Source organism: Panthera onca, chromosome A1 (assembly GCF_046562875.1).
Source record: "Panthera onca isolate mPanOnc1 chromosome A1, mPanOnc1 haplotype 2, whole genome shotgun sequence".
In the NCBI taxonomy this organism is placed as follows: domain Eukaryota; kingdom Metazoa; phylum Chordata; class Mammalia; order Carnivora; family Felidae; genus Panthera; species Panthera onca.
In genome coordinates, this window is record NC_138339.1 from 3,573,906 (window position 1) to 3,600,548 (window position 26,643).

The window sequence follows — 26,643 nt, forward strand, 5'->3', positions numbered from 1 at the left end:
TAGAGAAGTACTTAGAAAAAAAAAAAAGAGCCAAAGTTCAAGACAGGTTAGAGGTAGAAGGTATAGGAGAGGGAAGGTGTGGAGACTGACCAAGGAATTCTTTTTTACTTTTTTTAAACATTTATTTATTTTAAGAGAGAGAGAGAGAGAGAGAGAGGGAGAAGAAGAAGGAGGAAAAGAAGGCAAAGAAGGCGAAGGAGAAGAAGGAGAAGGAGAAGGAGAAGGAGAAGAAGAAGAAGAAGAAGAAGAAGAAGAAGAAGAAGAAGAAACTGACCAAGGAATTTTGACATAGGTGAGTATTGGAGAGAGGGAAGAGATTTTGGAGCAGGTAGACTCTCCTGGTCTTTATTATTGGGAGTTCGGCTTATTGCTGGACAATGGGAATCCACGTTTTCAGGGTGTTGCTTTCTGCTTATTGACTAGATATGGTGGCTGTGGTCTCTGGGAATGGGGTCAGCATGAGAAGCCTTGCTTTCCAAGGTGGAGCAGGGGCTGGAAAGAGTCAGCCAGGAGCTGCCGAGAAGAGAGGAGGCCTCTCAACTCCTCCACAGAGAAGAAGAAACACCAGCAGCTTTGTCCTACAATACAGACAGCATCTCCGCTTGAGGGATCAGTTGAGAGATTAACAAAAGGCCAGTTAACTGGAGATAGAAGTGTGAGATTTAGTATTGACAAGCGCTCTACGGGAAGATGAAGCTTAAGTGGACGGGTCAATGGACTCGTCAGTACGTCCCTCTGCTTTGCATGATCCAGAGCCACGGTTTTCTGGGAGAACCCAGACACCTTAACCCCAAGGGAGGACCCATGTTGTCTATCACTGCCACCCAAATTCACCAATCAGGAGTGTGGGAAGAGGCAGGAACAGGTGAAGAGTGCTGTGGTAAACGGAGTCTTACCATAGGAAAACCCAAGAGAAGGATGAGTTCTTGCACCCAGCAGGCAGTTCCAAGCATGCATTGGAGGTTCCGGGGAGAGCCTCTGGCACAAAAGATGCGTGTGTGTGTGTGTGTGTGTGTGTGTGTGTGTGTATGAGAGAGAGAGAGAAAGAGAGAGAGGGAGGGAAGGAGGGAGCTGCGCACACAAGAGATGACATCTCGAGAAGGCATGGGCTCCCCCAAGTAGAAACATACATGATCCAAAGAGAGATCAGAGGAAGGGAACTCTTTAATGAGGCAAAACAAAGAGTGATGTCCAAGGAGTTCCAGGGAAGAAGAGTGTCCCAAAAGAAAGAAGCAAGATTGATAAGAAAGAGCAATAAATATACCCTGTAAAGAAGTCCATTAAGATAAGCGATGCAGTGTCCTTGGGTTTTGGCAATATGGGCGTCATGTGTGAAATTCAGAGAACTATCCAGGGCAGGATTCCCATGTTTATCATGCTGTATAGTAACAGGGGGCAAAGTTCTGGCCTCCAGGTTGAGCAGGGTCATTGCCTGTTGGGGTCCCAAATGCATACGGTACCCGGCGGGGCAGTTGCCTGACACAGGGTGTTGCCTGTAGCCTGTAGCTCAGAGGGGTGGCTGAGTTTAACTATCTCACATCCCACTTTTTGTTGGCCAGTGGTGTTTGATCTGTGCTCGTAGGAACAGAGTTTGCGCACCTCGCTTCAACCCAAACATGACAGCTCTGTGTTTTCATTGCAGAGCTGATATTGCACATGAATGTCAAGGTCCTTTAGAGGAATTTTAAAGTTTGAAAAATTCTGGGGGCGCCTGGGTGGCTCAGTCGGTTGAGCGTCCGACTTCAGCCCGGGTCACGATCTCGCGGTCCGTGAGTTCGAGCCCCGCGTCAGGCTCTGGGCTGATGGCTCAGAGCCTGGAGCCTGCTTCCGATTCTGTGTCTCCCTCTCTCTCTGCCCCTCCCCCATTCATGCTCTCTCTGTCTCAAAAATAAATAAACGTTAAAAAAAAAAAAAATTCTGGCAAAGACGACATCTAAAGAAGATCCTGAACATAGCAAGGTTTCCTTTCCTTTTTTATTTTTTTTGTTTTTGCCTGTTTTTTTTTTCTCTCTGTAAACGTGCACAGTAAAGTAAAATACACATTTGGAAGATTAATACTGAAAAAAAATTAGAAGCCCCATGTGAATATGGTTTGGCATTGAGTGAGGCAGGTAGCTCCTGGGCGCATTGGTAGAAAAATTAGGTTATGGTCGCACACTTCGAAAAAATCCACACAAATGACCTATATCTTCCCTGCTGAGCAGAAGCTAAAATTATGTAGATGGTGCTCACATTCTCTGAGAAGGATATTTTTGTCAACTAAGATTTATATCCTGTGTACATTTTTACATTTAGTTGTGCATTGAGTCTCTTGACTCATAAAATTTGACGGATATTACGAAGTTATTCTCCTGTATGCAGCGTGGGATTGTGAGAGGATTTTACTTGAGATCTGAATACACTACTATTCATCTGTGCCTTAAGCTGCAAAAGGAGAGGACAGAGGGCATAATAGAGGCAGGAGACCCCACACAGAAGCTGGGACACCAGAGACCCGGCCGATGCATAGTAACCGAATGCAGAGAGAGTAAGCAAGGGTTTGATTGTTCTACAAAGGGGCTTTTCTTTTTCAATGTGTTGATGAAGGAGGCAGGGGACGGAGTCCTGGCCCCATGTGCATTCCAAACACACTTTGGCTATCACCTCTGTCTATAAAATCTAGAAAAGGTCTCCTAACTGCCCCGGGGTCTTTTGTTTCAATGTTGACCCTGTCTCTTTCCCTGGTATTTACTAAAATCAAATGCTTAGGAAACTCATGCAGGCAGTTTGTCCACATTAGTGACCTAAGAGGGTGATTTCAAAATGTTGTGAGCTGGCACCTCCTTTAGTGGAGAAAAGCCACATGGAAGAGAAGGTGGCAGTCTGGGTAGGTCACAGAGGAACCAGCCAAAGGGTTCCAAAGCAGAAGGCACTGGGAGGGACTGGACACCCCCCCCCCCCCCCCCCCCCGCTGAAACACGTGAGCCACGGCCCATGCTAGCAAGTGAACCTCGGACTAACTCTCTGTCTCCTGGGTTCCCTCATGTCCAGATGATTCCAGCAACATTGTGAGAGCCACAGCGCAGTAGGAAGTCTGTATCCATACCGCTTAGGGAGACTCTGGAGATTTGCTCATGATCGCGAAAGCAATTCCTCTCCGACTGTCTCAGACAATCTCCTTTCCACTCTAATTCCCCTGATGTGTCGACTCTTTTCCAGTAGGTCAATATTGACCAAGGAAAGGGGAAAGGGAGATGACAAGTAGGAAGCAATGGGGCATGCTGGGGCTCTGGGCTCAACACTTGATGCATTATTTAAATACTTGAAGAACATTGACTGCCCGGGCCTTGGCGTCTACTCTCCAGGAAACAGGATAGGACATATGCACTCCTCCCATAAGTTCAGAAACCCCGTGCTTCGAAAAATTAGGAACTTAGGGGAGCCTGGGAGGCTCAGTCGGTTCAGGGTCCGACTCTTGACTTTGGTTTAGGTCATGATCTTGCGGTTCATGGGTTCAATCCCCACATCAGGCTCTATGCTGACAGCGTGGGGAGCCTGCTTGGGATTCTGTCTCCCTCTCTCTCTATCCTTCTGCTTACTCTCTGTCTCTCTCTCTCAAAATAAAATAAAAAATAGACTTAAAGAAAAAAGAAAAGAAAAACTAGGAACTTCACGTTTATGAACAGTTTCACATTTGAATCACTTAATTCGAATGGCTACTTGATGAGAGAGGTACTATTATTCTCATTTTAAATGGAGAGAGCCAAGAGCTAGTAAGGGGAGTGATTTTTCAGCTGGCAAGCAGCAGGGATGGGTCCGAGGCCGGTTTCTGGCTGACTGATGGTGATAGAGGCCAGAAGGCAAGAACAGTGCATAGGTAAAAATGTGCTAATGAATAAGGGGACCTAATCGTGTTTCTCTTTAATAGAACCATCATCTTGTGAAATGGAGCCAATTTCTTCTGCTTCCTTTGCGTTGTCTTATTTCCCTGGGAGTACGGAGTGATCTGTGCATGTTTCTTATCCAGTTATTATCAACTGAGTGAACGGGATGGCGTCCAAGTGTTTCCCATGGCTTTCCACCTTCCAAACCCACAAAGCCCAACGTGGAGCATCTTTAAAACGTTAGCAATTGAAACCAATAGGCATTAAGACAAGAAGGATGACTGTATAACGATTCAGAACGCAATTTCAAAATTCAGCACGAGTCCCATGAAGTACAACAAACACAGCGACCCTCCTGGCAATTGCATGTGCAGGTTGGTGCCAAGGACTCCATTATGCGAAAGTAGGTGCTTCCCGAGTGCTCCCTTTGATAAGGAAAACAGTGCAGGCTTTTGCCAAATTAAATCTGTCTCACAGAAGGGAGGCCCTTCTTGCCGAGTTGAGAAGTATCTAAAGAGAACAATAAAAGCACATATCCAAGTCCAGAGGGAAATAAAAGTACACAGTCTTCCTGATTGCAATAAAACATCGGGCCTGGCTAACCTCTCGTGACCAGGACTGGACGGGATCATGCAGCTCCTGATTGGTGTCCCGCCCCAAATACCCAAGATGGCGCCCTGGTCCGCCTCATGTAGAAGATAGGAAGAGAATACGTTGAGATGTTTGGAAACGAGCTTACAGTATCTAAGAGTAGAATTCCCTTAACTTCTAATTAAGCATGAAATCAGAATCCTCTTGCTTTTCCTTCCAGCCGCCTCACCTCTCTGGAACAAGAAAACATGGAGCTTTCCTGACCTTCCAGTAGGCCATCAATGAACTCATTTGGAGATTTAAAAACAACAACAACAACAGATTTCTGTGCCTTAACCCCAGGGATTCTAATTGGCCCATCAGTAGGGACCCCAAATGTGGTTTCTGAAGTCTTTTCTAGTTTTTATCACCCACTGCTTCTTCTTTATCAGAATCTTTCATTCATTTCCTCTTTTCTGCTCAATATGTGTTCACTGATGTTGCGTTAATTCAGCCGGCCTTCGTTCGTTTGGGCTATTTTCTGAACTTTCGATTATTTTTACTGTTCTCGTTTGGAGATTCTCAGCTTTCCACCCCCTTTAAAAACATGATTATGCTGATCGTATGAGGATGATGATATATTTTCAGAGGTAACGTTGGCCATTGTCAGACAGACAGCTCCTGTGGATAGAGCTTTTTCAAATTATCCCTGTTAAATTAAGTCCCTCCAGGGAAATAATAACAGACGATCTTTCCACTGGCTCAATACTGTCTATGCTACAGTACCTTTATTGTTACCAACAGCTTTCCAAAAGTCGCCTCTTTCTCCCCAGCTCCCTTTGAGGAAGGGTTTTGCTACAATATTGCGCTGTCTGTGGGGTGGTTTGTAGGTTGGAAGAAATGTGATTCAGTACATTTGGAAGTATACCGTACGTTCCCCCGGAGACTTATAAATCTGTTATAAATAATTTCTTTTAGCTTCCTTGTCAGAAAAGGATTAGTTCATCCCAAATGAGTACGACTGCCCTACGTCTATTGTTCAGAGCTGGAGAGCAGTGTATAACCCTGTGAGGGTGGTTATTAATTTATTTTGGAAATGCAATCATTGACCACAGATTATTTCAATTAAACCATGCCTATCGCGCACGCGGGGCTTCGTTTGTTAACGAGCAGGTCTCATGTCGGTGCCTCCTGTGGCTAAGTTTATTGTCTGCTGTTGGCGAGCACGGAAGCATTAGTCTCTAAGGAAACGTTGAGATTGTGTAGACGCACCTGGTTTCAGTTGGGAGAAATTTCATCTTCCAACCGCATCTCAGTGGCTGGAATTTTTCAGCCCACAACACAAAAGGTAAAAAATGTGCACCACTGTCTTCGAGGCATTAACAAAACAGAATGAGAGAGGGTTTTTGGGGCTCAGGCCCCATGGGGGAACACCTGGACCCATGTTGCTAGCCCGGAGCGAAATGCAGGTTTCTACTTCTCCCACAAAATGTACATAGAAACCAAAGCCAACAAAGCGTGTTGTGTTGTGTGGATGTGCATATTACCCACATTTAGCGGTATTCTGCGCAACATGGCCACTACCCCTTGGCTTTGTCTCCTGGACTCCTAAGCATGGCTGCCTACTCCAGATTCAAGGCTGGTTAAAAATCACCTTCTTCCTGACACAAGATTCTTTCCATGCCTCTACTTTTAAGAATGATGTACCCTAGGGATGCCTGGGTTGCTCAGTTGTTTAAGCATCTGACGCTTGATTTTGGCTCAGGTCATGATCTCACGTTTCCTGAGACCCCACCCCACATCAGACTCCATGCGGACAGCATGGAACCTGCTTCAGATTCTCTCTCTCTCTCTCTCTCTCTCTCTGTCAAAAATAAATACTTAAAAAAATTTTTTAAAAGAATGATGTACCTTAGATACATCAACATTTCTCAGCATAACTTTTTCTTTTAATTATTACTAAAGCGCCCAGGTAGCCCACTCTTCAGGAGAGAAAATGGTCAGAAGGAGCTGACAACATCTGGTTTCATAGGTCTTTCCCGTCATCACTTCTCACTGTCTTACCTGCAGGTTAAATGGGAGAATCAGCACCCCGGGTGTGCAGCCTCCTGAAGGGCCAGCCTCCCTGCCAACCTATCTTCCTGTTTCCTTTCCACTGGGGCACAGCATGAGACACAGGACACGCTGACTGCCTCCCAACTGTAGAGCAGTGAGGCACCCATCCTGGGCGGGAACTCTATGAGCGCAACATGCCGAGGGCTGCTGACTGAAGTGGGTGTTATCTTCTGTCAAAGCCCCTTTCGTCTGCGTGATGTTATTCATGTTGGATTGCCCAATAAATCCTGATTGAGACCATTTGCAAGGCACCCTGGCAGCTACTAAGTTTGTAGCGATGTTAATAAAACTCCGGCATCGGCCTGATTCCCACTGGCCCATGACCCCCGAGGATGGACGCTAGTAACACATTGGTGTGGGTCATATGTTTTAATAAAGTTTGCCAAACTGAGACCTAAGAAGTTGGGATGGAGTCTACTCTGCCTCTCCCATGCCCACCTTCCCCTCGTGTCTGGGGATAGTGAATGGCCAAGTCACATTTTAGAGTTTTTAAAGATATATATATATATATATATATATATATATATATATATATATACGCTTTCGTTTAGCCTGATATATTTATGGGTTTGCAGTCACTTCCTGGTATAATTCAGTTACTGGCAGCTGTCCTTACCATCAACATGCAAGACATATACTCAGACCCGGGCCAGAGGTCCTGTGATAAGAATGTGTCCCACAGGTAATGGCACCAAACCCGCGGTAACAGGGAAGAAAGGAGATCCAGAATGTATAGCTTTAGGAGGCAGTCTGTGGAAATGTCTTCCAGTCCCCAAGTGTGTACAACTGCAAGAAAAGTTCCTCATCAAAATGGATGGTCTCCCCATCAGTAACGTCCTCACGAGGCCATATTGATATTTAGAATTATATTCATACTTTCCTTTCTTCTTGATGGAAATCTCATGAAATATAATTTATCTTTGTGTTTTGTAGGCCACGTACCCAACAGTACTACAAATGACAAGAGTTCCCACGTGTGAAGTGATATGTTTTATGTGTTTTCATATCCAATAACAAAAAATAAAATTTAAGCATGCAAGTTGAGGCAAAGACTAAGTCATCTTTCTAGGTTCTTTTTTTTTTTTTTTTTTTTGTAGAAAACATACCAGGAAATCACTAGCATTCAAAAAGATAATCAAATACTACACACCTTAAAATTATAAGAAAGTAAAATATAGTCGATGTGTAGTTGTTCTTTCATTCACTTATTCATTCATTCATCCGTGTGTGCGTAAGCGTGTTCCCATGTAGCTTATGATTTGTTATGTTTTATTTTCTCATTCAAAACAAATATTCTTATTTGTACCCTATGTTGTGTTCTGGAACAAGCCTCGGAACCCACACAAGCCGAGTGAAGAGGATATAGGGATCCCTAAGCTCCCTGCTTGAGCTCTGTCCCACCCACATCCTCGATGCACCGAGTCCTGGGTGCCAGGAGCATGTCCTCACTGCCTTCCTCGCCCTGACACTCTAGCTCCTTGTTGCCTCCACTCTTTAATCAGGCTCTCGGGCCCCTCGTTGCTCAGGAATAGAAAAGGGGGGCTGCCTGTACTCCAGGGCTATGCCCGGGGTTTCTGAGCCACTCGTATGATCAGCCCGTGCTCCTCTTCCACTTTTGTGCGATGCCTCGTCCTCGACCTGGCAGGCAGGGCTCACTTAAGTTGACAGCCTGCACCCTGATGACACCTTCCACGTGCAAGGGTGACAAGCTCATCTCTTCGTGTCTTTGTCCGAACCCGGGCTGGTCCCATGTCCCGCCACCTCATCAGGAATCTACCTTTCCATGCAGCCCCTAGCACACCTGCTCCTGGCATCGCCATATCCCCATACCCCTGTCACCACCTCCGAGCAATGTTTTCACACCAGGGGTGCCTTGGAACTCCTGAGGGTGGGGATTGGAACTTTTACTCAGCTACTAGAATAGGCTGGACAAGCAGTTTTTGCCCGCCTGCCGGAAAATGACTACGAGGTTTGAGAACTTGATGCTAAGACTGTTTTCTCTCGTATCATGACTTTCTGGCAAGGCTGTGGAGAGGACTGCTGCCCCACCAATTCCTAAGTGCTAAGTGCTAGAGGCTGCATTTGTCCAAAACACTGACAATTGCTGAGCGATGATTTCACCTAGGTCAGTTTCCCACTCTGCTTCGCAGAGTAGGCTTGTACTTCTGGGGCTGCGCTCCAGACCTTGGTAATTGCCTCCATGTTCTCAGGTCCGCTGCAACCCCACCTCTTTCCAGGACACTCAGGCTCCACACGTGGGGTCTGCTTTTCCAGGCTCCTCGATTTCCTGTCTCTGTAAACGTGGTCCCTCGTAGTCCTAACAGTATAGCCCTAAATCACTCCACCTAATGCAGCTGGAGTCCAACACCCCGGCAGCAAAAGAGAACCACTCCTCCCTCCTGGGGGTTCCCAGCTCACATCAGCATGAGAAAGCCAATCCCCTCCAGACCTCGGAAGTCCCCCTTGTCTTACGTGACCACATTCGTGTCGCCACGTTGGCATTCACACACACCACCCGCTCATCCGCATCTGGGTTTGGTGCTCCCTCAACCCTCCAGAGCAAACCTCCATGAACATATGAATTGCTCTTTCCTACTGAACGATACGGTGTCTGGGTCTGCACAAAGCGAGGGATTCTTTGGGAATCAAGTGTGATCCCAGTGAGGCTTTAGGCCTACTGGGGATGAGAAGATATGGTCCTCTGTTTGGCAATTATTACATAGTGGGCTGGGTAGTGCATAGAAGGAGGCGTGTGGAAGATTTACTAGCCCAGTGTTTCAGATACATGCTCAGACCAGAGGGTCTTTCTGTCCCCACAGAAGTGTATCAGGTTAGAGCACATTTGGACGATGCATTCTCTTCACTGGAGCAGGAGAAGTTTTATTCTTCCAATAGCCCTTGGTTGAGATGCTTTCTGTCTTTCGGCACAAAAAATCATGATAGCTTGCCTTCAGTTCTTTATACTACAAGATAGATGTAATGAGGAGGAGAGTGGTTGGACCATGCTTTTAAAAAACTATGCAATTCTCATTGTATGAGAACATAGTTCTTCTCATAGCAAATTGAAAAACAAGAGATACCTCCTTTTCAGTTTTAGTTATGGAATAGCAGACCCCAGACTCAAATGTGTCCCCTAAGCAGGAAGCAGGCCAAAGGCCAAATGAGTGGTTGATACGGAGTAAATAAGTCTCCAAAGCTCAAGCTGGATGTAGATGTGTGATCATAATTCTAAGAAAAGGGGAAACATAGATTCTCTGAAAATAGCATGCACTGACATTCAATGATATTTACATTCATTCTTATGGTACAAACTATGTTCTATAGATTCAATGGACTGCTCTGTCCGAGACAAAGAGATGCCTTAGAAATGTGTGTATTAAATTTTATTATCCTCCCTCGGATGCTGGAAAATTGGAAGTGTAAGTTAATAGCTTTAGTCTGCGTTGAAATTAATAAACTCTTTCATCGGCTCTGTGCCCGTGTTTCGGAATCTTACGCATAACCGGCCCGGGGGCTAACTGTGCGGCCACTTGAGCTGATCAGCAACCGGGTTTGATTATGGTAACTCCTCCTCCTCCTTTCCAATGTGTCTTCCCCATCACGTGTCAATTTCTATTTGTCATAGGTTGGGTCTTCGTAATCCCCTCTCTTTATTCAGTATCTAAAACTGCCACTGCTCCTCTCCCAAACACACACACACACACACACACACACACACACATAGTGCATTCTCACCGTGAAGACTAGTGTGACTTTTCTAGATGAGAATCTGAAGCCAGATCACAGAATGAGAGTAACTAGATCCCTTTATGGCCATCTCAGTGGTCCGGACACGGCTCCAATTCAGGCTGGCTGCAAAGTGATGGGAATCTGCTGGTCCCCTGGTCTCAGCGCCTGCCCCTCCCACTGGGCCCTCCTTCCACCCCCCTTCATGGTGGCATGGGCTCCCCGGCCTGAATCCCCATCCTCCCAGCTGCTGTAGCAGACGCGGTTGGGCAGTGGGCAAAAACAAGGCAAGTCAACAGTGGCTTTTGCAATGAAGGACTTACTTTTCTTCCTGAAAGGAGAGTCAGTGCCTTTTCTACAGGTTTAGCGGGATTTTAAGAGAGAACGAGCCTCATTCCAGCTCACAGGAAGCATCACTGCCTCTTCACACGGACTGTCCCCAGTCAAGCTCTGAGAGAATTGGGACTTTGCAGGGCACCCCCACCGTAGCCAAAGGAGAAAGAAACAAGCAGCTTGGGGCAGATTTTGGGTTGGTGCCGTGTTCTCTAGTTTGGCTTTCACGAAGGGATAAGCAAAGACTCAAGAAGAGCAGGGTGTGGGGAAGCTACGTAGTCAGGGAGAAGGAGGGGGCAGTGCCATGATAAGCAGGTTTTGTCGCCTATACTGGGCTACCGCTATCCAAGGAGCACATGTGTCCACCTGCTCGGCAGTTAGTGGACATCCTCAGTCAGCGGGGGTCAGCCAGCCCGAGCCTGCACAGGATGCTGAGTCCAAACCTCCCTGCTGCTTGAAAACCATCAAGGCAGATCTGGTTGGAGAGGTGGCCTTCCCCATGCAATTTCAGGGACCTGGGGTCTTTCTGTCTTGTGGCAGCCCATTCTCAAGGTCCCAGGCACCCTCAGCAGGAAACTGCATCTCGCCAGCTGGGGGACGGAGGTCAGGGAGGACCCCAGGCCTGGAGCCACACCCCAGCCCGGGGCCCCAGGGGACTCTCGAAGAGTCAGGACACACAGGTCTGCATCCTGGCCAACACCCTGCCCTCAGAGGGAAGCTCCCTTTCTCCTTTTCTCGTGTTGAACCCATGTGGCCCTACAAAATGGAGACAAGAAAGGGGAACAGCCATAGAAGTTTATATAGTGTACGTAATTGAAAGGGGGGAAAAAACTATAAAATCTCTGAATGAAGACATCTGGGAGAAAGAGTGTAATAAAGAAAGTTGAATGTGCTTCAGTTAGGTTCAAATCAATAGATCTTAGTAAGTGAAATTCCCTTAATATGAACAATTTTGCTGACCTACATAAGCTATTGCTTCACAAATGATCCTATTTAATGAGTAATTATTTGCAGCCAAAAATAAACCACAGCTATCCAAGTGAGTGCTCATGGATATGGGTAGAAGAACCTCGTGTAAATAGTATGCATTGGAATTACTCCTCATTGGAATGCTTGCATTTTAACGTCTCCAGAACACTGATGGATAGCGTTCATATTGTGCAATTTAAAATGATAAATGGGTTTTGCCCACTTAATGACGCCTGAAATGTGCAGAAGCCAATGGGAGAGCAGTGGAAGGGAATAAACACGGCAGCGCGGACTTAGATGGAAAACACTCTGGCAGCCTGTGCTTTGTCAGTAACTACGATGCTGTCTTTGTCCTCACGGATGCCTCAGGTGGCTCCGGGCCACCAAGCCATGTGGGTTGAGTCGCTTCCCACTGGGGGTGATGGGCTTGAACTGGTCCAGCCACAGTCTCCCACCCAGTCCCCCTTGTGACCAAAAGCATGCGTTTGTGAGAGAGCTGGATGTTGCCAGGGGTGAGATCGGTGACAGAGGAACAGAACAAAACAGAAAAACAGCACAGCGATGATCCCTTGTCTGAGGCATGTTCTAACCCTCCAAGCTAACACTCTGGGGCCTGCAGCCTGAGAAGGGAGAACTCATGAGGGACGTCTGGCTCCACGGCAGCTGTATCCAGAAAGGCTAGCTGTTGCTACACAGACACCGTGGGACAGAGTTCTCAGCGAAACAAGGATCACTGCAGAGGCGAGCAAGAGACATCAGGCTTCTCAGTAGCATACTCTGGACCTAACGCTAAAATCGACCTGAAGCATTCTCTCCGGAAGTTTATTCTGCTTTTCCCAGAGCGCGGCAGCAAAATAGGAACAGATCAAAACCTTGGATTCACATGAATCCTACCCCAAACAGTTCCATAAAATGACAGTTGTGTCTTTCTCTTGAGGTGAAGGCGGCAAACCGAAAAAGTAACGCAGTAGAAATTTCCAACCAAGTTGAATCAAGAATCCGCATAAAATGTACTTTTTTAGAAAAGCGTGTCCGGCAAAATTAAGACTGGAGCTTAACATTTCCTGAAAATTTCCGAGGAATTCAAGATTTCGGGGGTGGGGGTCATGGATGGCTGTACACGCTATTGAGACATAGAGAGCCTGAAAGACTTTTAAAGTAAAATTGGACATAAAACCAAAGGAAAACATCTTCCCTCCCCTTCCTCATCCTGGAATAGTTTCAAAATACTGAATGATTTTATGAATATGCATTTCCCAGGAAGAGCCGTGGCAAAGCTCCAGGCGTGGGCTTCCAAGGCATGAGATTAGCAAAAAAACAAACTAGATGTTGTGAGATTCCTCGGATGTAAAAGAGGGAAGCAAGACAACAGATTTGCAAATTCAAGGGAATACTCACACGGCTTTTACAATTCACGGTGCACTTCAATCACGTGTCTTAGCATAATTTGATGTCATTTACAGCAAAAAAAAAAAAAATACATCACCTACAATAAAACAATAAAAAAAAATTGAATGGAAAAACCCATCTGCGGTTGGATGAGGCTTTTGAAAGCTATGTAGACATCTCACCTAGTTAATTTTCCATATAAATAGTTCGATCACTTTTCTGGCTAAATATGTCACTGAGCCTAGTGAGGCCACATGAACTATCGTTAACAATCGTTACCTCAGCATCTGCCACCCAGTGACTCTACGTGCACAAACAGCACTTTCTTTGAAGCCTACGACCCCCAAAGCCAGGGAAAGGAGCTTTTTTTAATATATTTTTTTAATCGCATTTATTTTGAAAGAGACAGACAGCTAACATCAGCAGGGGAGGGGCAGAGAGAGAAGGAGAGAGAGAATCCCAAGCAGGCTCCGCGCTGTCAGCACAGAGCCCGACGCGGAGCTCGAACCCGTGAACCCTGAGATCATCGCCTGAGCGGAAACCAAGAGTCAGAACCGACCGAGCCTCCCGAGCGCCCCTGGAAAGGAGCTTTTAAGGAGGCCTGCCCCAAACACAACTATTTTCTTCTCACGTGAGTCTCCTGTAGGGGTTGGCCAAAAGGCTTGTTTTTGGTCCAGTACCCAAGCTAAGAATGGGTTGTACATGTTTAAATGTTAAAAAAATAATAATAAAAGAGGGAAGAATATTTGGGGACACATGAAAATGATACGAAAATCAAATTTCAGAGGCCGTCGATAAAGTTTTATTGGAACGCAGATACGCCCATTCATCCATGCGGCCGTGGCTTTTTTCACACCAGGTGCCAAGCTGAGTGGCTTCAACAAAGACCTGTTGCCCACAGACGCTGAAAATATTTCTTGCATGGGCCCTTCCAGAAGTCTGCTGCCCCTGGTGGTGGCGATGGAGCTCAGGCTTCCTCAGGAGCGTCTGACGCCCCTGGGAGGCTGGGGCTGCTCTGGCTGGACCACCCCCTGGGGACGTCCATGAGCGGGTCCAGTTAGAAGCGCAAAGAAAACCCGGTGCTATAAGGAGCTGTCACGTGTTCACGTTTGCAAGGCTACTATGGCCCCCGTCCCGCCATGGGCCAAGGAAGGGGCGTCTCTGCTTCCCCAACATTTGACACAATTTCCAATAATAATAATGATATGAAATGGTAACATCACACTGTGAAAAGAGGTCGGTGCTGGAACCAAAAAAAAAAAAAAAAAAAAAGACTGGAGGGATCTGTCATATCAAGACACAATGTCTCCCCAATACAGAGCCGCACGATGGGCCTGAAAACGCAGGGCGCCGGTTAAAACCCCAAATTCCCGAGGTGATGCACGTTGGCCATACTTAATGGAAAAGGACACTCTTCGTCTGAGAGCGAAGAGGCGAAATGAAGAGGCGAAAGCACGGGTCATAAACGCTACGCATCGCAAACACCTATTCGTGGAGGCTCATTCTCGCCCCGAGGAGACACCTCACCGATGCTGGCAGGGGTGTGGGCCCTCGGCTGGGGGCTGTCACCCACGCCCCGGATGAAGACTGCCCGGGGCCCCCTCCTCAGGCCGCACTTTGGGTGGGGGCAGCCCCGTGACTCCATCGGACTGCATCTAGGACCCACACGTGGCCCTGCCAGGACACCTGGCTGGAGGATAAGGAGCTGCGGGCTGGCCTGCTTCCACCCGGCCATCCCTGAACGACCCAAGCAGCCAGGGAGGCGTGGCGCCCTCCGCTTCCCCCCTGCTGGCACCTGTTCCCACCAACAAGTCAGAACTGACAGCCAGAGGCGCCATTAAGCATCCAACTTTTGGTTTCGGCTCAGGTCACGATGTCCCGGTTCGTGAGTTCAAGCCCCGCATCGGGCTCCCTGCTGACAGCGCAGAGCGTGCTTGGGATTCTCCCTCCCTCTCTGTCTCTGTCTCTCTTTCTCTCAAAATAAATAAAATAAAACCTGAGGAAAGGACCGGAAGCCAACGCGACTGAGGCCAAAGAAGAAAGCGTGCTCGGACCGGATGGGTTTTGCTCCGAAATAATTTCCTTTGGCGAGAAGCATGACGGGCCTGTGACCCGCATCTGTAACAGATGTAACTGTAACTCATCTCTGTAATCTGTAATCTGTAACTCATCTCAAAGCTGAGCGGCCGCTCAGGCCGACCTCAGGGTGTGGACGAAGAGAGAGAAAACCGGCCCGGGGCGGGATGTTCTCCATGCTCAGGGGGCACAGTGGTCCCGGAGGCTCCAGGCGGGAAGCAGGGCGCAGCAGGGGAGGCTCTCCTGCTCTGGTCTGGCTCGGGGGGAGCACTCGGGTGTGAGCAGGTGGAGAGCCGGGCGCGATCGGGGCCCGGCCACCTGGGGTGCTCTCCTTCCCCGGCTCTGCCAGAGGAGGCCTGGGCCGCGCGTGGCCTCCTTGGGCTCCGGAACCCAGCAGCGCGGAGGGAGCCGGACCAGGCTGCGGCTGGTGTCCCCGCGTGCCAAGCGTAAGAGAGCGTTGGAGCTGGATTCTTCATTTATATTCCTCGCTGATTCGAAACATGTGCGACAAGGAATGTAACCGGCCCGCACGCTGCAGAAACGCCAGCCAACGGATGACAGTTTTTATGACCCCGACACTTCTTTCTACCCCGGCAATTAGCATTCGGTGGGGACCAGACACCCTGTGCTTGTCGCCTTCTATATCGTCTTCTCAGCTAACATGACAGAGTCCCAGATTCAGGATGAAGTCACAATCCCGTGTTTGCCGGGCAGATGCTGAGACCCTGGAGACAGGGCTCCGCGGGGAGCCCCAACTATTGTTGGCCATTCCCCTCTCGAGGGGGGGGGGGTCGCCTTTTCGGGATCTGTCATGGAGCAGGAGCACTAGGTTTATTTGTTCCCGGGTGGGAACGGCCAGCCCCACCCCTCGGTTGCCCCGGGCTCCGGCCTCCTTCACGCCAAAGGACCGAATCCCCTGGTGCACATAAAGGGGGCTCGGACCCCCGCGCATTTCACGCTGTGGGTGTCACGCGGTCTCCATGAAACTGCCCACACAAAAATGCTGACCTTTCACTGGGCACCGGGCCTGGATCTGTGGTCCAGCCAGGGGGAGGTTCACAGCGACTGGGAGAGGCAGAGGGTCAGAGCCCGCTGATTCAGCAAAGGCTCCTCTTTGCCCAGGAGTTGTCCTCAGGCCTGGAACGGCTTGGATATCGTTGGCCGCCCATCCCCCAAAAAGCAGCAAGGCCAGTGTTTATGTCTGCATCCAAACACTGTGTCCGAGGAGCAGGGAGGCTTGACATGGGGTGAAGGAAGCATCTAAAGCAAGCTGGCTTCAAAGCATTGAATTCTTACTGGGTTAGACTGTATGGCCTTCTCCCTTACCACTCTGCCCGAAGCCTCACTCAGACCTCTCTTTCTTGCTTTCTTGCGCACACAAGTGAGTGTAAACACAAGTGCCCTCAAATTCTCCAAATCTCCGCAAGCCTTTAGCATATATATATCAAGGTAGGAGCACTTCCACGGTCAGGGTCAATTGACACTGTGGTTTTTTTAGAGGCACATTAACTTCTTCAGCTCAATAAGCAACCAGAGAAGCGCCAGAGCGCAGATAAAGCTGAAGTCACTGACTCCGTGCTTTCCGACCCGCCAGAGCCTGTGGGGATCTGGGGTGAGGGAAGACCCGCATCAGCTCCCTGTCTGCTCAGCTGGGCAGCCACAAAGCAAGACAGGCAAGGGTCGTGAACATGACATCCGACAGCACGTTTCCAATTTCAAGTCCTTAGGATGGAATCCTTTAGTCTTTCCACATCTAAACTTAATTATCAAGTTGAGTCAACTCTTTGGAATAACAGAGACCCGACTTTGATATAAAGAATATAACAACTCTGTGTCAACACATGTAAATTTAAACACAAGTCAGAATTGTGTCCTTGATTGAGCCCCTTTACGGCTTAATGTGAAGAGAAAAAGGACATGATTATTAATGTGGCTTTTAGTATGTGATTGCCTTTCCTGTGTAAGTCAACTAGTAAGCCCTAACGAGATCTTGAGATACAAGCAAAGGCTCGATTAACAGAAACAAGTGTGCTTAAACGGGAGCTTTGGTGATGTAACTGACCACTGTAACTCTGTTCTTTCCCTGAGCTTCTCTCTCTGGGTCTACGCCCCACAAAACAGCAGGAGGAGTCTGACATCTCGACCTTCCCTGCAGATGGTCTAGGCTGGGCCAAAACACACACACACACACACACACACACACACGCACACATGCACGTTACACAAGAATGGCTTGGGGTGGATCATAGGCAGGGCTAGAGGGCTTCAAACTTATTTTAGGTTGATGGTACTTTATGTTTTTTCATGAACATAAACGGAAAATTGGTCCCTCTGAGTTGTTGTCTAGGAAAACTAAAAACCAAGATGCTGGCATGAGGCGATGAGCTTCAGGGACCCAAGAAGTGTCTTATGGCCAAGGGACTTAACTATTTTATAATACATACCAGTAGGTACTACATTAACTTTTTACTGGAGTCCATTTTACCTTTTCTTCATAATGTTGCCCTGCGGTTTTAAAGATCAAATTTTCTTACTCATTGCGTTGTATTCAGTACAATTTAAATTCCGCCCAGAAGAACAGCTCAGATTTCAGGGACAGAAGCATATATTTTCATCTAATAAATGCAATTTAAGTGTAACTTTGAAAGTATTGTACTATATTAACATCACTATTAGAAGTCTAATTCCTGTGGGGTTGAATAGATAGACTGATTACTAAAGTAACATTTTCTTATATACATATATCTGTATATGTATACTAATAATTTATTATTTCCTGAGAAATACAATATATAAAAGAAATGCCTCCTTTGTAAACTGTTATGATCAATACACATGAGAGCGACTTCTACTTCCTGTCAAGAAAGGGACTATGTTTCTCCTCTCACCGGAAGCACACAAAGAGGTAGACAGAATGTATCAAACACACATTGTCAAGACTGGACCATCAAGCAATGATCCCGAGAGATGAGAAAGCAGGTCTGCGATGGCCCCAGCTTGCTGCCTGCGAGCTTTCACGCGAAAGGAGGGAGTCTCCATTGGAGACCAGCCTACTGTCCGTCTGGGGAGAAGTGCAGGCCCAGGTGTTGGACAAGGGCAGGAAGGCTTCCCAGCACAGAGCGCCAGAGAGGAGACGGCGCGGAGAGACCTCTGGAGACCTGCAGAGGGTCGTGGGGAGCCTTCAGCTGGGTCCCGTTGATCACTTGCACGTGGGTAACTACCAGAGGCCGGGGAAAGACCCACTTGGAAGGACGAGAAGGACAGTGTCACAGGATCACAAGGGGTCAAGAACAGTGCCTGTTCCCATCAGCCAGATGAGAAAACCTCATAACACATGGGCTGTGGGGCAAAGCACATGGAAGAGCCTTGTCTGAGTCATGGAGTATGATTAGCCCCAGATAAGGGCCTTTCAATCTCAGCACTATCAACATTTTGGTCTGAAAAACTATTTGTTGTGAGGTTTGTCCTGTGCCTTATAAGGGGTTTAGCGGCACCCCTGATATCAGCCTCGTAGACACCTATACCACAACCCCCACAGACAATGCCAAGCGTCCCTTGAAGACAATATCATTGTGGCTTAAAACCACTGTCTTTGACTGACCAGTCTTGGATTAACCTGTCTCATACTGACTGTTTCGGTTCAGCATAACAAATCTTTAAAAGCAGGATACGAGAGTATTAAACTATTTACAAGTAAATGAATGTCATCCCAAGATAAACCTCAAAGATGTTCGGAAGAAAACATTTGCCTAGCACACAAGATCAGACCACAGTATCTTGCCTCATATAAAAATTCACCAATATTTCTACACTTATCGTGGGGAGTATCGCACATTGTATATGTACAACTGTCAAATCCCTATGTTGTATACCTGAAACTAATATAACACTGTCTGTCAACTTTATTACAAAAGAAATAATAAATAAATTTTTTAAAAAATTTACCAAGCTTTCAAATAGAAAGTAAAACATGTCCCATAAGAAGGAGAAAAATCAATCAATTGAAACTGATCCGGTCCTAGCACAGGTGTTCTATTTAGCAGATAATGTCTTGAAACAATTATTATAACTGAACTCCATATGTCCAAAGTGCTAAGTAGAGCCATGATAGATTTTAAAAACACTCACATCAAAAGATGAAAAGTTGGGGTTATATTCTAAAATATACTAGATGGCAACAATGACAGATAAGACAGTATAGAAGAAAACACTAGTAAACTTGAAAACATACTACTATAAACTGTAAGTGAAACACAGAGAAAAGAGAATTTTTTTAATGTATGAAATAAAGACTTTTTCAGAAATAAAAAGCTGGATGAATTTATGACAAATAGAACAATACTACCAGATGGGGCACCTGGGTGGCTCCGTCAGTAAAGCATCCGACTTGGGCTCAGGTCATGATCTCATGGTTCGTGGGTTCGAGCCCCGCATTGGGCTCTGTGCTGACAGGTGGAAGCCTGGAGCCTGCTTCAGATTCTGTGTCTCCCTCTCTCTGCTCCTCCCCCGCTCATGCTCTGTCTCTCTCTCAAAAATAAATAAACATTAAAAATTAAAAAAATAAAATAAAATAAAAGAACAGCACTACCAGAAGTATCAAGGGAGGGTCTTCAGGGAAAAGCAAAATGACCAGATGGTTCTATGGATCTATAGCAAGAGAAAGAAGAGTACCAGAAATCGTAGCTACACAGATAAATCCATGAGGCTATTCTGTTTATTAAACCCTCTTTTAAAGATGGTTTAACAGATATCATAAAAACAAAAACAGGACAATGCAGTGTGGAGTTTAGATCATGTATAAAATTAAAGTGTATGCCAAAAAAACAGCAGACGAATCCAGAGGGAAGGAAAGGAACTGTAGTATTGCAAGTGTCTCATACCACATGCGAAGTTGTATAGCTTCACTCGAAAGTAGACCGAGGGAGGCGAAGGGGAAAAAAAAGTTGAAGAGGGAGGGAGCCAAACCATAAGAGACTCTTAAAATCTGAGAACAAGCTGAGGGTTGATGGGGGGGGGGGGTGGGAGGGAGGGGACAGAGGGTGATGGGCATTGAGGAGGGCACCTGTTGGGATGAGCGCTGGGTGTTGTATGGAAACCAATTTGACAATAAATTTAATAGTAAAAAAAATAATAATAAAAAAAGAAAGTAGACTGGGATAAATGAAACTTTTATATGATAAACCTTAAACCACTAAAGTCATAAAATAAAGAATTGTAGATAAGACAAGAATGAATATAAAATGTGAATATAAATATAATAATATTACCATACAAAATATTAAAGGAAGGCAGAAAAATAGGAGAAGAGAGATGTCATCTACAAAGAGCAGGTGGTACCAATGAAATACAGATGATAAGATGACAGTTATCCACCTGGCCATATCAACAATCACAGTACATGTGATGGCCAAATGTCCTCATCAGAAAGCAGTGCTTGTCATGTAAGATCAAAAAGCTAGATCCAAATAGATAGATAGATAGATAGATAGATAGATATATGGAGAGGGGGTGGGTGCTACAAGAAACACATTTTGGCTATAAAGACTCAGGTTAAAAGCAGAATGATTAAGAGATATATCGTGCTAACACTGATCTAAAAATGTTAGAAGTCTATATTAATTTCAGACAAAGTGTATGTTTCAGTGGGAAGAATATTACTGGGGAAGAAAAGATCACTTTGTGATGATAAAGGGATCAAGTGAATGTAGACTCCTAAACCTATATGCACGCAACAAGACCTTCAAAATACACAAAGTAAAAATAAACAGAACTGCAAAAAGAAAGAGACAAATCCACAGTTCTAGTTTCAATACCTTCACTCATCAATTGGAAGAATATGTAGACAGAAAATTAGCAGGGGTATAGATTTGAACAAAATTATCACCAACTTGAGCTAACTAAAATTATAGATGATTCCACCCACCAATAGCAAAATGTATATTCTTTCAAGGGGCCACAAAAGAATTTACCATGATAGACCATATTCAGGGCCATGATACAAGTCTCAATAAATTTAAAAGGATTTAAGCCAGGCTATTCTCTGACCACATAGTAATTAAATTAAAAATCAAGAACACTACAGGCACCTAGGTGGCTCAGTCAGTTAAGCGTCAGGCTCTCAGTTTCAGATCAGGTGATGATCTCATGGTTTGTGGGTTTGAGTCTTGCATGGGGCTCCAGGATGAGGACACCGAGCCTGCTTGTGATCCTCTCTCTCCCTTTCTCTTTGCCTCTCTGTCCCTCCTCTGCTTGCTCTCTCTTTCTGTCTTGTTCTCAAAATAAAAAAATAACCTTAAAAAAAATCTGGGGCACCTGGGTGGCTCAGTCAGTTGAGCGCCGACTTCGGCTCAGGTCACGATCTCGCAGTCCGTGAGTTCGAGCCCCGCATCGGGCCCCTGTGCTGACAGCTCAGAGCCCGAAGCCTGTTTCAGATTCTGTGTCTCCCTCTCTCTGACCCTCCCCCATTCATGCTCTGTCTCTCTCTGTCTCAAAAATGAATAAAAACGTTAAAAAAAATTAAAAAAAAAAATCAATAACACTACTATCTCCAGAAAAATTCTCAAATCTTAAAAACTAAATAACATGCTTGTAAATGAACCATGAGTCAAAGGAGAAATAAAAAGGAAGTGAAAAAATATTTTGAACTGAATGCAAATACTTCCTACCAACTTTTGTCGGGTGCCACTGAAATCTGTCAAAAATCTATAGTAATAAATGGCTATATTAGGAAATCAGAATGAACTCAAATCAATGACCTCATTGTTCAACTAGAGAAAGAAGAGGATATGCCACCCAAATTATTAAATAACATACACATGAAGATCACAACAGAAATCCTTGAAATAAAAGAAAAACAGCAGAAAAAAATAAAATTTAGAAAATATAACCAAAGCTACTTTTTAGAAGGTCAATGAACCTGGTAAGCTTCTAATTAGGCTAGTTGGAAAAAAAGAGAGAAACACAAATTTCCAATATCAGGAATGAGCGAGGTGGCATCACTACCGATTCTACAGACATTAAAAGACAGTAAGGAATGGACAAAGGACTGGAACAGACATCTCTCCAAAGCTGATATGCAAATTGCCAACAAGAATATAAAAAAAAAAAAAATACTTAACATCACTAATCGTTGGGGAAATGTAAATCAAACCAGAGGATGCTATCATCTCACACCCATTAGAGTGGCTATAAAAAATAAAAATAAGGATCGGTGAGGATGTAGAGACACTGGAATCCTGTACACCGTTAGCAGAGGCGTAAAATGGTGTAATTACTCACTATGGAAACAGATGGCAGCTCCTCAAAAAATTAACCATAAAATCGCTATATGATCCGATCATTGCAATTTTGGTGATATATCCAAAGAAATGAAAGCAGGGTCTCAAAGTGCTTTGTTCACCCATGCTCGCAGCAGCATTATTCACAAGAGCCACAAGGTGGAAGCAACCCACGTGGCCATCGATGGTTGAGTGAATTTTAAACATGCAGTGTCCACGTACAATGCAATATGGTTCAGCCTTGAGGAGGAAATTCTGCCATCTGCTGCAACACAGAGGAAGCTTGAGGACATTATGCCAAGTGAAACAAGCCCCCCATAAAAGACAAATACTGTATGATTCCACTTACATCAGATACCTCAGAGACTGCATAAAAAGTACAACGGTGGCTATTAGGGACTGGGTAGAAGGGGGAAACGAGGAGTTGTTGGTCAGTGGGCAGAGAATTTCTGTTTTGCAAGATGAAAGGAGTTCTGAAAATTGGTGTCCCAACAATGTGATTATATTTAACACAACTGAGCTATACACTTGGAAATAGTTAAAAGGGGTTAAATGTTATGGGCATTTTACCATGATTATAATTATTAAAAGGTAATAAGGGCATATTATGAAAAACTTTATGTCAGTAAATTCAACAACTTACACGAAATGGACAAATCCTCTGAGAGACAGAAACAAACTACCAAAATGCTATTGAAAAAAAAAAGAGATAGCCTGAAACAGCCCCATTTTGTTCTTTGTTTCATAGAACAAACCTGCTTTGGTTCTATGAGAGCATTTGAACTTATAGCTAAACACCTCCCCTCAAAGAAAATATCAGGAATATATGGCTTCGCTGGTAGATTCTACTCACAATGAATGAAGAAATGATTACAATTCTACAGAAACTCCACCGGAAAATTGAAAGGAAGCAGTTATTTCCAACTTACTTTATGAGACGACCATATAAAAAAAAAAAGTCTAAGATATTACAGAAAGCTGCAGACATCGTGAATGTGGAAGAATAAAGATTCTAAACCAAAAAAAAATAGCAAATCAAATTCAATGATTTATAAAATACATCATGACTAAGTGAGATCTATCCCAGAAAGTCAGAGTGAAAATCAATCAAGGTGACTCATCATATTAACAGACTAGAAGTAAAAATCCACATAAACACCCGAGTAAAAACATAAAAAGCATTTCACAAAAACCAAGTCCGTTTTTCATAAACACGTTCAGCACACTAGGAATAGAAGACTACTTCCAAAGGCTGACGGGCATCTGTGATAAAGCTAGAGCACGAGTAATAATAAGGTGAAAGGTGGAACCCTATCCCATGGAGATCGCAAACAAGATGTGGATGCCCCAGGCAGCAGATTGCACTAGAAAATGCTACAACTGTTGTGAAAAAGAATGTGTCTCTTCAAAAGTTAAGTCTACACCTACCCTAAGATGTAGCTGTCCAACTCCTGGGCATTTACCCAAAAGAAGAGAAAGTGTCCGTGCCTACAAACCTTGAGTATTCACGACTACTTTATTTTTAATAACCCAAAAGTGGAAACAACAGTTCATCAACACATTAATGGATAAACCCATTGTTGTGCACCCCCACCACGTGATACTACCGAGTAGCAGAAGGAGCAGAGCATCAATACGTGCGACAAACTTGACCCATCTCAAAATAATTATGGCGAGTAAGGACGCTAGAGTACCTAATGCATTATTCCCTTTACATAAAATTCTAGAGCAAACAAACTGATCTGGAGTGACAGCAGTTCAGTGGTTTCCCGGGGGTGGTGGAAGACAGTGGTGGGGGATTGGGAAATGTCAGGTTTTCCCCTATGGCAACTCACCTGGAAAAAAAAAGGAAACAAAATATTCCATCCAGGTTGACAAATGCGAAAGAAAGAAAGAAAGAAAGAAAGAAAGAAAGAAAGAAAGAAAGAAAGGCAGCTAGTGGGGAGGAACGAAGCAGAAGCTTATTCATTATATCCCGAGACAAGAAAGTGTCATGAGCTTGAAGAGTATGACTTTGAAAGGAACAAATAATTTGAGATACGTTCCGGGAAGGGAGACTGTGAATTAACATTTACACCCCGTGACCGAATTCCGGATCGGTCAGCCTGTTTCGGACACCCTCTGAGGGAGAGGACATTGGATTTCCGTGCACTTTTTAAAAGCAACGGACAGGTCTGAAATTACCAGCCAGTGGGGACATCAGCTTGTGAGTTAGGGCCAAGGATTCTCTCTTCAACTTTGAAAAAATGGAGTTTGAGAGATCGGAGAGGGTGAAAAAGAATGTGCTGCCCCCTTCCGGGGTTTCGTGGAGTACAGAATATATCATTCCGTAGCTATTGACATCACAGTAAAATATTAACCCAAATGCCTCAGAAACACAAATAATGGATCACATAAGCAGCACTAGAATCAGAGTAGCATCTGTTGATGTTCTAAATACGGGAGAATCTCAAAGCCCATTAACTATCACGTTCGGGATTCACGTTGCTGCCCAGCTGTGATGCAGAGAGCCCTCCCAGAAGAGCCAGAACATCGTGAGCTCAGAGACCAAGCTACTCCGCCTCCCTCTGGAGAGCCCGGTAACGTATTCAAAACTGCTGAAGACGGGACAGGAAAATAAATTGGCCATGTCGTCTGCGATTCGTTCTGGTATAACATGCCAGGGGCTCCAGGAAGCCTCCAAGTCATTAGACGAACGGATGCGTTTGTCATCAGAAAGTTTAGCTAAGCTTTGATAATAATGGCTGGACTTATGTTTGCTTTTTTGTTCTATAAAACCAACAAGAGTTATTGAGGCAAGAGTGGCTTTGAAGCTGTCGCGTGGGCAGGAGGATGATTTCTGTGCGGTTTGGAAGGGAGGGGCCTCCACGGTCTCCTTCTGTATCCTTGTTTACCCTCGAACCTGAACAGATGTTTCTCCGGGGTGACACCCTCAACCGTCCTGAGAGTGTGGCCCCAGCCTTTGATACCATGGACAAGGCCAGGTTTGTGGCTAAATGTATTTTCTTTTATGGACATAAGAGCTTGATGAACAGAAGGAGCAAAGAATTAACTCGCACACGCACGTTAGACAAGTTGAAAAACATGACAATACCCTTCTTATCCTTTTCTCTGCCAGGTAACTTGGGAACACTCTCCTGTAGGGCACAAATCTAATCAACAGAACACCAGAAAGTTTAGCATGGAATTATTTTTTACCGCCGAACACCGGATGCCCCTACCATGGAAATGAGGGGGGACCCAGTAACCCTCTGCTCTGACCCCCGGAGCATTCTGACTCCAAGCGCCCAGGATGGATGTCGTCAGATCCTGGCGGAGCAAAGAACCCCCCCTCCCCCCGCCACCTATACAAATGGAGCCAGAGCTCAGGCATTTATTCGTTGATTCCGCCTGCCAGGGAGCTTTTCATCAGCACATACCCCGGGTCAGGCTCCGGGATACACTGTGAAAAAGACTGATGGGAGAAGGGCCTTGGCTCATAGAACTCACGTTCTTGTAGGGAGAGAGGGAGCAAAGAGAGACATAGATAAATACAACAATGCTACAAATACTGAATGGCCGTGCAGGCGGCCAGAGGATTTTTAAAGGGTCGGGGGTTCTACGGAGTAAGTGGGCCTCGTGCTGCGCAGTGAGGAGGTGCGACTGAAGCTTAGGTGTAAATGATGAGCTAGAGACAGCCCTTGCGTGCAGGGGGGCGGGTGGGAGCGCGTCCGCAACAGGGACCCACAGGGAGAAGAGTCTGTCTTGACGCGGAAGCAGACAGCTGCTCTTTCTCGGACGTGGGGGCCTCACCGTGTCAGGTTTTGGAGGCCACAGCAAGGGTTTGAGCATCTTTGTGAAATGTAAAGAGAGACTTCTGGAGCCTTAGAAACAGCAGAGCGGCCGCAGGGTACGGGGTTTAAAAGGATCCCCACAAAGGGGGTGGACAGAAAGTCATGGGTCAATCAGCTGGACCTGGAGGGGATCACCTGGGCACGAGTGCAGGCACCTGGGAGATGGGTTGTCGGAACACAGCTCCGGAGGCCCCTGACAAGGTGACGAAGCGCCCCCGCGAAGCTGCTGCTCGTCGGGAAGGAGTTTCTCACATCGAGAGAATGTGCTAGCAAGAAAGCCAAGAGAAGAAAAGACTTTAGGAAGGAGGGAATGATCAGCTGGCTCAAATGTTGCAGAAGACGAAGAAAGCTAAGGACCAAGAGGGGACACGGCGCTTGGCCGGAGGTCGCCTTGACAGGACTGGTTTCAGCGAGGTGGCGTCGACAGGAATGCCTGCGCGTGTCCACCCAGGATTCCTAAATGCCTGGCGCACATCGACCACGGTTACAGGT